Source organism: Onychostoma macrolepis, chromosome 02 (genome assembly GCF_012432095.1).
Source record: "Onychostoma macrolepis isolate SWU-2019 chromosome 02, ASM1243209v1, whole genome shotgun sequence".
Taxonomy (NCBI): domain Eukaryota; kingdom Metazoa; phylum Chordata; class Actinopteri; order Cypriniformes; family Cyprinidae; genus Onychostoma; species Onychostoma macrolepis.
The window spans coordinates 17648877-17661593 of NC_081156.1; the positions used below are offsets into that span (position 1 = coordinate 17648877).

General features: G+C 33.6%; 1 protein-coding gene across 1 annotated transcript in view; it reads right to left on the bottom strand.

The window, feature by feature from the left end:
- The window catches only part of LOC131522959 (zinc finger protein GLIS1), a 35841-nt gene that overhangs the window by 22282 nt on the left and 842 nt on the right, over window positions 1-12717 (bottom strand). The gene's annotated exons all lie outside the window — the stretch shown is intronic.

Here is a 12717-nt window from a genome sequence, read left to right on the forward strand (position 1 = left end):
AAGAGGAACACCTTAACTCACCCGCTCAGAGTGTGCTAGTGATTAGATCATGTCAGCAGTGTGGCTCATTCTTGAAGCAAAGCTTTGTCTGAATGATGATTAGATTGACTTATTTTTATTTTTTTGGATCGCTGCATTTAATCTGTGAAAGCATGTACAGAATGAGGCATTCGGTGTGTGATAGAGTAAACAGTAATAGCACGTGCAGTAGTATGGAAGCAGAATAATGACAATAGTTTTTGAAACAAAGTATGCTGAATTCCACAAATCGAAAAAAAAGATGCATTGCAATTAACAGTGCTTGCATTTTAATGCCTTGCATTTCTAGAGCTTGCATTTTTAGGTCCTGAAATTTAACATAGTTGTTTATTTAAGCTGTGGATATTTCAATTCAAAATATTTCACACACATTTTCATAATTAAAAATTCAATAATTCATATTCACCTTCCAGAATTCACTTCCAAAATATTAAATGTGTTTAAAATATGTAAAATATTCGACAGGCAAATTTCGGTCATTTTATTTCACTTTCCAAATTCGCTGCCACAAATTCAGTGGTTAAAATTCGGCAGAAAATTCAGCGTTGCACATCCGGGAACCGCAGGAATAGCAGTAGAGCACAGATGCATGATCTCCAGCTGCTGTCAGCCGCTCACCAGCAGGTGGCGCAAGCGGCTGTTGATGAAGCAGGCCATATGTGGATCAAGTCATTCATTTACAAAAACTGATTTGCAGAAATGGAGCAAGCACTAAGTAGAAGTTTTGATTATCGGGGCCAGTATAAACGTGGAAATTTCGCTGATTGTATGTTTAATTCAACATCTTCGCTGTTTCCCGTAGCCTACATGCAAGCAGCTTTCTCTACCACAAAGGAGATTATAATGGTCTTTTACCCAATGCTGAAGTACAGAACTAACATTACATCTGAGGAAGACATATATTGCTTCCGGTTGTTTAGTTTCTGTAACTTTGTATTATGGCTTGTGTGATGCTGTGCTGTAATGGGGTTCCCCTCAAACGTCACACTCCAGGATTCCCCAACTACGCGTAACGCCACTGACTGGGTTAAACCGTCCAATGTATTTAAATTAAAATTACTCTTAACATTTAAAATAGCACACTGTCAAATTGTAAAGCTTGTATTGCTCATAGTGATTTACTACAGATGAGATTTTGACAATACCTCCATTTATATATATGTACAGTACACAATTATTTACTTATAAAAGATCCATGGAAAGGGTTTTTTGTTCCAGCGGTTGTAGTACGTTGCTAGATACAAAACTGACTTACTACAGGTTAGATTTTGCCAATATCTCCCTTACTTTATGTACAATTCACAATTGACCTATAGGTTAGCCCCGCCCCCTTTGTTACTGTTGCTCCCTCAGACAAACAAACGGAGTTGCTCACTGTCTTACAATGACAGCTACAGTGTGAAAACCACGTCCCACGATGTTTTTGCACAATTTTGGACACAAAAGGCCACCAAATGGGAATTAAATATTCAATGGAGGGATTTATAAAATAAATACTGTGGGTAACTCAAAGGAGGGTTTACCTTAGCTAGTTTTAGCAAAATAACATTAACGTTCTGCTTGAGCATATGAAAATTGTATCTTAATGAGTGTATGACAACCAGAAAAGGAACGTCGTTAAAAAAATAAATAAATTGTGAATTACAGTAATTTCTTAAGAATAATTATATACTGTATGTACAGTGAGGAAGATGTTGGCAAAATTTCAACTGTAGTAAGTCAGTCTGGTCACTAGTAACATTTTGGTGAATTACTGTAATTTTTTTTTCTTAAACATTTGTGTAGTGTACATACTTAGGGAAATGATTGTCTAAGGCAAGTTATTGGAAATATATATTTAGTCAGTTTGAGTAAATTATTCATTTACTGTAAACATTAATTTGAATAAATTATTGGAATTTAATTTAAATAATTTAATCAATTATTACTTCGTTTTGTACTGTGAGGTAAATTTGCAGACGGTCCCTAAAGCAGCCAGGCGAATATCAAACCTAAAACTATAGGTTTAAACGCTTGGTTTTCTATGGGAGAAAAAATGGTTTGGTGAAACTTGTTGGTTGTGGGCTCATATTCTGGGCTCATCTGCTTAAAATGTACATAATATACAGTAATATTTTTTATTAATTAGATGCTGAATTTAATCATTTATTATCACTGAGGCAACAAACCACGTTAAGTGTTTTCTTTATGGAAAATGTTTAACGTGCGCGTTCCTTAACTTGCATTCATGTCCTCATCTGTTTGCATCATCAGTAAGATCTGAATTTGGTCTTTTAATAGGCTTGTTGGAGATGAGCAAAATCTGCGCAGAACCGATCACCGCGAGATGCATGCCTGATTTCCTGATGCCAATCTGATTTCATGTGATTGTGTATTTAAATTATGCTTGAATATTCCCAAACACTAAGACTGTGCGATCTCTGTGTGAGATATGTGATTGTCATATTTCTATACAAATCTAAAATACATGTTTATATTAAAGTAGAAATGGATGATAAATATGCCTTTCGTATTAAATAGATAGAGGTATTCGTATTAATGCGATAGAGGCTATTTACACTAAGTGAAAATAGCAGTATTCTTTAGTGATATGCTATTTACACAGTGCAAATAGCTTTAGATTCTATTTATTCTATGTTAAAATAGCAGGATCCTGCTAATTACTTATTGCAAATATTGAGTAAAAGGGTGAGATCAATTGTGGCGAAAAACATTATTAGAGAAAAACATTACTTATTGCAAAAAGTGGCAATTATCTGCACCTCTGCATTGTAATACATTATAAAATAGTATGCAATAACTTATTGAGTGTAATTTAAGTTTATTTCAAATTATTAAATGGATGCCACCTTATTGGGACAAACGCTCTACCTACACCTACCCTAACCCTACCCGATACTTTATGTTCAACTTTTTGATTATTTCCTTCATTTTTATTAAAAAATAAATGCTTTTCTGATGTTATCTGAAATTTAAAAAGGGAGAAAAAAAGTTCGCCAAAAGGCAGATTTGAACCCCAGTCGATCGTGTCAAAAGAACGGTAGCATATGCTTTAACATCTGCACCACTGAATCTGACAACTGATGACCGTCTTTTGCATATTTGACTATCCCAATCATACGTTTGTGGGTGGAGTTAGTGTAAATAGCCTCTTCCAACAACATGGCTATTTGCACTTAAATAGACACTCCGATTTTTTTTTTTTTTATATTCCCAACAATTAAACAGTTGCCCACAGAAAAAAACAGGGGGTGCTGCAGCACCCTCAGCACCCCCACTTTCCGCGCCCCTGCTTAACTATTGATATAGTTCGCATAATCATCAATTGTGCTTAGGTTTAATTCAACATCAATGTATTCTGAGATCTTATAATCACTGTATTAGTTCACTGAGGCGCGTTACACGTCGTTGGGGAATTCTGGAGTGTGACGTATGAGGGGAACCCCATTACAGCACAGCGTCACACAAGCCATGATACAGAGTTACAGAAACTAAACAACCGGAAGCAATATATGTCTTCCTCAGATGTAATGTTAGTTCTGTACTTCAGCATTGGGTAAAAGACCATTATAATCTCCTTTGTGGTAGAGAAAGCTGCTTGCATGTAGGCTACGGGAAACAGCGAAAATGTTGAATTAAACATACAATCAGCGAAATTTCCACGTTTATACTGGCCCCGATAATCAAAACTTCTACTTAGTGCTTGCTCCATTTCTGCAAATCAGTTTTTGTAAATGAATGACTTGATCCACGTATGGCCTGCTTCATCAACAGCCGCTTGCGCCACCTGCTGGTGAGCGGCTGACAGCAGCTGGAGATCATGCATCTGTGCTCTACTGCTATTCCTGCGGTTCCCGGATGTGCAACGCTGAATTTTCTGCCGAATTTTAACCACTGAATTTGTGGCAGCGAATTTGGAAATTTAAATAAAATGACCGAAATCTGCCTGTCGAATATTATACATCGTATTTTTAAACAGACTGAATATTTTGGAAGTGAATTCTGGAAGGTGAATATGAATTATTGAATTTTTAATTATGAAAATGTGTGTGAAATATTTTGAATTGAAATATCTACAGCTTAAATAAACAACTATGTTAAATTTCTGGACCTAAAAATGCAAGCACTGTTAATTGCAATGCATCTTTTTTTTTCGATTTGTGGAATTCAGCATACTTTGTTTCAAAAACTATTGTCATTATTCTGCTTCCATACAGTAGGGGCAGCGGCAGCAGTGACAGCCTCCCCCGGGTCCTAACGCTCGTTCGGTAACGAGTTTTAATCTGTAGGGGGCGGTGTTGGCCTACTTCTAATTAAATTAAAAGTAAAATAGCCTACACAAATAACATTTAGACTGTGTTTCTGATTAAATAAAGCAGTAATTGATGTCATAAAATAATGAGTATGTTTTGGTTTAAAGGTCAGAAGTTAGCTTTCATAAAAAAATAAAAATCAAACATGACACTTCTGATTTATTAATGTGTAATGTTTTAATTTTTTAAACAAATCAGCTCTAAAAGAGTTTCAAAATTTTTACATCTCTTTTGCTTTAGACCATCTACAAATGTTAAATCTTAAAATGTTAGGTTTAACCATTTTTTGCGGGGTAAAAAAATGCAGCGATTGATGAATAGATTATTTAGTTATTTTCAAAGCTTCAATGTACTGTCAAAAAACCTTCATTATTTTTTTATTTTATTTAATTCTAACAAACAAGTTCCTGTTAAAAACTAACCAAAATTAAAAATATTTTGCCTATAATTTCTGCACAGGCGAGACTTGGTGTTATTTCCAAACAAAAGGAAATATATCGGTATCGGCCAAAATGAGTTGAAAAATATCGGCAAAAATCATGCATCTCTGCGCAACACTATTGATGAAGATGCATTTGTAAAGGAAGATAAAATCTAAGTTTAAAATCACAGAAGATAAAGTGTAGTGGTAACACTTTACAATAAGGTTCATTAGTCAACAACATTAGTTAACATGAACTAAGAATGAACAATACTTCTACAGCATTTCTTAATCTCAGTTAATGTTAATTTCAGCATTTACTAATGCATTATTAAAATCACAAGTTGTGTTTGTTAACATTAGTTAATGCACTGTGAGCTAACATGAACTAACAATGAACAACTATTTTTATTAACTAACGTTAACAAAGATGAATAAATAGTGTAATAAATGTATTGATCATTGTTTGTTCATGTTAGTTAATACATTAACTAATGTTAACAAATGACACCTTATTGTAAAGTGTTACCAGTGTAGCATTTCTACTCTTCTGCTCAATTTTTTTAAGTGGTGGTTTAAGTTTATGGCCATGCCTCCTTACAGTAAATGAGTTATTTAAATAGAAACATATTTAGTAATGGGTGACAGTGGTTTTCTCTTGCAGCATAAGTGGGGAGGAATCTAATTAGCAAATTATGACTAAATGTCTGACAGAATATCAAAAATATATCATGCATAACTCTGAAAACCACAAATCAGATTCCAAATTTATGACCAATTGAACACACACTCACACTCATATTAAATTTTGATGACATCTATTTTGCAAATGCCTCTTATATTGTTGTAAAGTTTCAAGGTTCATTACACAAATGCGTTTGTTATACCCACAGAAAATAAGGAAAACAAACGAGCATATTAAAATAATAAGAAATCTCTACATGGGAACGCATAAGTTACGGCATGGCATGACTAATGGACTGATTCAGTGTAATTGGTATTGTAAGATTCTCTGACCACACAGATACTTCACCTTTTGCACTCAATGAACCTTTTTATCAGACTGTTTTCTCAAGTAGAGTGGTTCACTAAAGTGTTGTTGTTCATTATGCTCTCATGCCTAAAGAACTTAATGGAGAAACACCATATGCAACTCTTGAAGTTATTCAATACTGTTCAGACATTACCAGATGTCTTTAAAATTCCTTCCTTTCGAATTGTGGGTATATTAAACACCTCAGCTAAATTCAGTTATATACAAGATGTAAATGTACACCTTTAAAGGAATAGTTCACCCAAAAATGAAAATTTTGTCATTTACTCACCCTCACGTCATGTCAAACCTGTATAAGTTTCTTATTGAACACAAAAGATGATTTTGAAGAACCAGTTGTTGGTCCCCATTGACTTCCATATGGAAAGAAATACTATGGAAGTCAAAGGGGACCATCAACAGTTAGATTACCAGCATTATTCAAAATATCATCTTTTATTAATAAACATAAGAAAGAACAACATGAGTATATGACAAAACTTTCATTTTTGCGTGAACTCTCTTTAAGTTGTATTATAACATTTTGTCTTCAGCAATTTTCAGAATTATGCTGAATGAAATAACCTGCCAATTATTGCATTTGAAAAGCTGAGTTAAGGGAAATTGCAACAAACTCATAAGAAAACCATATGATTCCATTTAAGGAATTCTTTCATTTTAATATCACTACAGATTGCTAAACACAGCTGTGCAATCTGACTGGGAAATGAGTACTTATTTAGTGTCTTCATTTTGGGGGTGGGGTGGGGGTAAATTGAGGGTAAGTTGTTGGCCAAACTTGTGGCTGGCATGTTTATCGTCTCCAGAATGGGCATGAAAAGGTGACAAATGAATCTGCTTTGTAATTACTTTGATTTATTAGTTTGTAGCAGGTGCCTGGCAGCTGTTAACTGAGCAGAGGGAAAAGACGTAATTAACTATGATGTTAAGGTTTGTGTCATTTTCAACTCTGCCACTTTCAACAAGCCAAACATCTTTGAAGTACATTCAAAGACTGGATTCAAGCTAAACTAGCAGGACTATCCATCTCTTCTTACGAAGCATAAAATAATGAATGACGAGACACAGCCTTGAAAAGAAGAATAATATCACTTAGCATATTTACATTTAGTCATTTATTCAAAGAAACTTACAAATGAGGAACAAGCAGTACTAGTTTATCATACAAGAGCCAATAACACACACAAGTGGAGTAGTACTGACAGAACCAAAGCTAGAACAGAAGAATTTTGAAAGTTGAAAGAAAAACATTAAACATTACAAACAGCAGGAGTTCAGACACCTCACTAACAGTAGCTACTAATCTAGTACCACAGAAAAACAATACAAGATACTATAGAGAGACCAAAAAAAATAAATCTTCATACACATCCACCCGAAGATGCAGTGTCACCATAATTAACTCTGGCAATGTGAAATCATGAAGAAATATCATATTAGACACAACCAAAAATATATTTGTGTCCTCCTAATTCAGTACAGTGTTCTGTATCATATGAAAGAAAACTAGTAAAACCGAAAATAAAAACCCTATTTTATTACATGACATGCAAGTATTCATTATGTGAAATTTTGAATGACTATATTTTTAAACTAATGTGACAAAATCCAGACTGTTACTTTATTCAACATAAAATATCACTTTCTCATCCAAACGCCTGGAATTGGTCATGATGGTCTTACAAAGCATTACTCGCATCAAATAATATTACCATAACCCTGGATGTACAGAATTGGTGCCTGCAGAGCCAAAGAGAGAGAGGAAATTGCCATCATTACATAAAGTCATGTTGGTTATTTGTCAATTGTACAGTTAAAGGAATAGAATTACATCTATAGCCTTTAGCAACATTTAAAGTAAGGTCAAATTTTTTCATATTACTGTGAATATTTTAAATAGATTAAAATATATTGCAATCTAATTTTAGTTATTTTAATATTGTAATATCAAATAAACACCCCCAATTAAACTAGGCTCATAAGTGCTGCAATTTTCATTATTAGAGCATTATTCCTAATATATTAACTAATGTTTATGAATGAAACCTTATTGTGAAGTGTAACCAAATTAAAAATATATATAATATATAATCCTATATATAAAAAAAGCAATGGGTCAGGATACTGAGAAATCAACTATAGATCCATAACTTGTATAACTTCATAAGGACACACAGTATAAATGTCATAGTGAGTAAGTGAGAGACCCACAGTGGTCCACTGGCTATATTGTGGTGCCAGTACATATTGTTTTGCATAGGCCTAGTGATGGAAGATGTCTGGATACGTGGACTTGTGTCTCACTGGGAACACTGGGCGTCTCACATTACTGACTGTTATTAAAGCACTGACAGGAGGACGCATCACTGAAGAACTAAAGCCGACCGCACTGCCACACCGTCAGTCCAAACATTTACAAGCAAGTGCAAATCTGTGAGAAAACTCAGCTGAACTCTGAAGCCAGGAAATTCCACTGAAATGACAGTGGCTGACTCCAAACCACCAGACATGGACAGAGCTTCTCTACTGAACACGGTGGGCGGACGGACGGTACGTGGAGCCAGTACTTACACACTCCACACATCTGCCAACGGCCTGGCGTTTGAGGTGATGAGACCTCTTTAAATTACACACGGTTAATTGGTTGTGACTTGTATACTATATTTCAATAAAACTATTCTGGCTCTGGTCAAGTAAATGTCTATGATCACGGATTTACAAGAATGAAGAGCAATTGGTGAAAACTGATTAAATGTAATGCAATACTCTGGGTGAAATACAAGTTAGGCTAAACCAATTTGCATTTGAGGTATAGCCTAATGCTGATAAAAATAATTGACTCTTCTTTTTTAGTCAGAAAACCCCGAAATTGCAACCAACTTATTCCTCCTTATCGTGATTTATATTCAAGTGAAACAGTTAACAAATGAGAAAAAATTAGGAAGGGACTTTGCGTATTGGGAATTGACTGGATCTTATCCTTTGCTAACTGCTTTGATCATTAAATCATAATTGAAACTCATCTGGCCATTGGACAATCTTTACAAAAAGCTCTAAAAACCGTACTGACTGATGTTTTAGTGCACTTCCTGCAAATATGGAAAAAATAAAGGGTCTCAATTAAATATGTGCAGTTTCACATGATTAGTGCAAATTGTCACATGACCAGAGCAGTTTATTTCCTGTTTGCACCTTGAGATGATGGATGCATCAAAGCTCCAAAACGAAAGGCTAGTAAAGTATGTTAACAAAGATATGGTACACATTATCTTTTTTTGATTTTTGGTACACATTATCTTTAGGGTGTCTAGTATTAATATATGCATTCGCATATATTCAGTTTTGTTGAGTGTGGTCATAGAGTGAGTAAACATGTTGATGGTCACAATAGTGACCGGTGGGATAACGGTGTACTTTATTTTACAATATAATCCAATGACAGTTGCTAGTGAAAACAACAATAAAATGTTGCAATGACAAAATGTTGCACTAAATTAAAAATTCAAATGTAAGAAAAAAAACAAATTAAAAAACAATAATGATGTTGTAATACTTGTAGCATTGATATAAAAATTTGATGTTATATTTTAGAAAAAAGTAACAATTTTGAAATGCGATGGTTGAATTTTTTTGTTTTTATCTCAGGGTTCCTATCAATGTTGCATAAGGTTTTTTTATGCATAATAGTAATCCTAGAATGTGATCAAACAGTTTAAATTCGGATTAAATGGGTTAAAATATATTATACATACACACATATATATATATATAAAAAATGTGTGCTGTCAAACGATTAATCACAACCAAAATAAAAGTTTTTCTTTGCATAATGTGTGTCCTGTGTATATTTATTTTGAATATAAATACACATACAGTATATATTTTGAGAATATTTACAGGTCTATGTTTATATAATTTATATTATAAATAAATTTTATATAAAATTACTTAAATATATGCATGTATTTATATATACATAAATATACAGTACACATACATAAACTTTTACTTTGGATGCAAAGAGACAAGATAAGAGATACAAATCAACACTGCAACATTCAATAAAAATATGAACAGTTCATTTTTCTTTCATGTCAAGTAAAAAAATAAATAAACCGAGGTTATACGGTAAAGCATTTATGATGCAAGTGCTTTGTAAAAAAAATATCCTGTTAAATTTATTAAAAACAGTGTAAAAGAAATTCGGTGACAATGTTTCAAGTATTATAGGATGGCATATTTGTGTATGTATTATTTTACTATAACTATAATTAATTAAATGTTACAGTAATGTCATATAATGTGATGTTCGATTAACCTACAGTTAACAGGTTGTCCTGTAACAATTTTAGCTTTCTTAAATTTAAAAAAAAAAAAAAAATTCATTTGCATTTAAAAAAAAAAAAATGTTTTATGTACCTACATTATATGATGTCCTGTCCTTTTAATATAACAGTAGCCCTGAACCTCTGTTAAAGCCCTCAGACATATTAAAAAAAGAAAACTGCACTCCTGCATTTCCAATCAGGTTTCCAAAGCTCAGCTCCTTTAACTTTGTTTACTGTAAATGAATCTTAAAATGTAAATGTATGCTTTCTCAAAGATGTGGAGGAAGAGAAGCTAAAAAAAAGACAAATCTAAATATAGAGTTTCACCTATAAAGCACACCACACAAATAAAACTCTGCGTGCAGAAGTGAAGCGTTTTTGGGCTTGTTGCAGTGAAAATATCTGATGATCCCCCACAGTGTTCTTGTCGGTCTCAGATCATATTTCCCAGCATTCCATAAAAGTTTATGGAATCTTGGCTTTTATGCATGAAGGCCCAATATGTGAGGTCGGTTCTTTTTATACTGTTTGAGCCAGAGTCAAAGGGAACCTTAAAGTCCTATTTTACTGTCCCTGTCAACACGATCATCATCACATTCAATTAACTTTGAGAGCGGACCTAAACCACAGCAATACAAATAGCAAGAGTGGTATAATGCTTTCAAGACATTTACATGGACATGAAAATGGATTTGACAGTCACTGAAGCGTTTGTTTAAAGGAACTTTTGGAGTATTAAATGGCCAATAAAAATAACTTGTCACTGTAGTGATTTACAGCGCTGCAACAATGCTGGCAACATATACTGGAGCAGCCCAAAATCATCACAGAATCGAGAGACACCTGTGAATGGATGTATGAACACTGAGTTCAGCAGTTTAAGTCAATTTAACACAGCAACAATAAGGACTGTTAAGAGCCAGTAGATTGTTAAGAGCTTTAGACTGTGCATATTGCTGGATGTCTCACATCTTGTTACAGGAGAACTTTTTTTTTTTTTGTCAGATAAAGTGTCACCATCACCCAGACAAGTTTACAAGTCTCCAACGACAGTCAAGACGTTGGTCTCAGCAAGTCTCAAATAATTCAAGGCCAAGACTAAGTGAAGTCTCACTTAGAGATGCTCTACTGTTTGAGTTACAGGAATGTGCCTCCAGAAAGTCATGATTATCCAGAAGCAAAACAAATAAAAATAAGGTCCAATTAATAGGAAAATATTTCCCCATACTTATTCACATTCATAAGTCTCTAATTTGAGTCTCAAGTCAATTTGTTTTTTGACTTGTGTGTGAGTCTCTGCGATCATTTGTTCATTCATGTCATCATGAGCAAATTAAACTAACCCATGAACAAAACTGTTAATATTCACTTAGAATACCAAACCAAAACCAAACTACTTTAGACAGTGTTAAAAAAAAAAAAAGAAGTTGGAAAACTAAAGGCCAAAAGTATCATATCAACCCACATTTAGTTCAGCTTCAACTATTCAGTTTCTGGTAAATGTAAAACCTTTAGCTTGCCATTCATGCCCCCAAAGCAAAACAAAAGTAATGAAATGATCATCTGCTTGACGCATAACACGTTTATAATGTCAGACTATGAATTGGCTTTCACTGTAAACAGACAGATTTACTCTTCCAGGGGATTTCTGGCCAACTCTGATATAGTTAAACACGAACTTTACTATTGACCACATTGTAAAAGTCAATAGTGCATGAACACCAAATTTTCTTTCATCCTTAAACAAAAACATAAAAAGTAGAGATGACCTAAAATACCATCATGTTCAGAGAAATGCATGCATCATTTCTATTATAGAAAATGTAAACCAGTCGAGATTTTATTCTATTTACAGATGTTTTAAGCAATCAAATGTTATTGATAACTTTTTGGTTCAGTTTACACGAATCTAAACTGAATAATTCAAGACGGACAAGGACTAGTAAAGATGAATTCAAGTCTTCACAAAAATGCAAAGTATTACACAAGAAGGAAACAAGCAAGAATGTTTTGGTTGGTCAAACCATGAGAAATAATGCCCCTTGAGAGAGACAAAAGTATTAATCCTAAACCATTTCATCATGTATTAACAACTCAACCAAAACAAAATAGCCGAGGGCAGCGGATGAATTGCAGCAGTTTTTTCATTATGTGCACACGCTTCTCTGAATTGCCTGTTAAATTCAAAACAGTCATAGTCTTCAACTGGACATCAAAATGTTCACCATAACCTTATCTTTTATTTTCCCCATAGACAACTCCAGAACATCTCTTTGTCTGTCTTCTATTGACCATAAAATCACCTTAATGTTGTTATAAACGTATCTTTTTTCCATTTTTGGGTGAACTTTCTCTTTAATAGGATAAGTTTCTAGAAATCTGAACATAAATTATCTGGAATATGACCAAGAGTAAAATTAAGTGTTTAAGAAAGAAAGAAAAATAAATAAATAAAAAAAAAAAAAAAAAAAAAAAAATCACCTTGTAAACGATTTCCAGGACATAGACTACAACATATTTCATAATGTCAAGGCTGGAAGTCCATTAGATTTCTGAATCAAA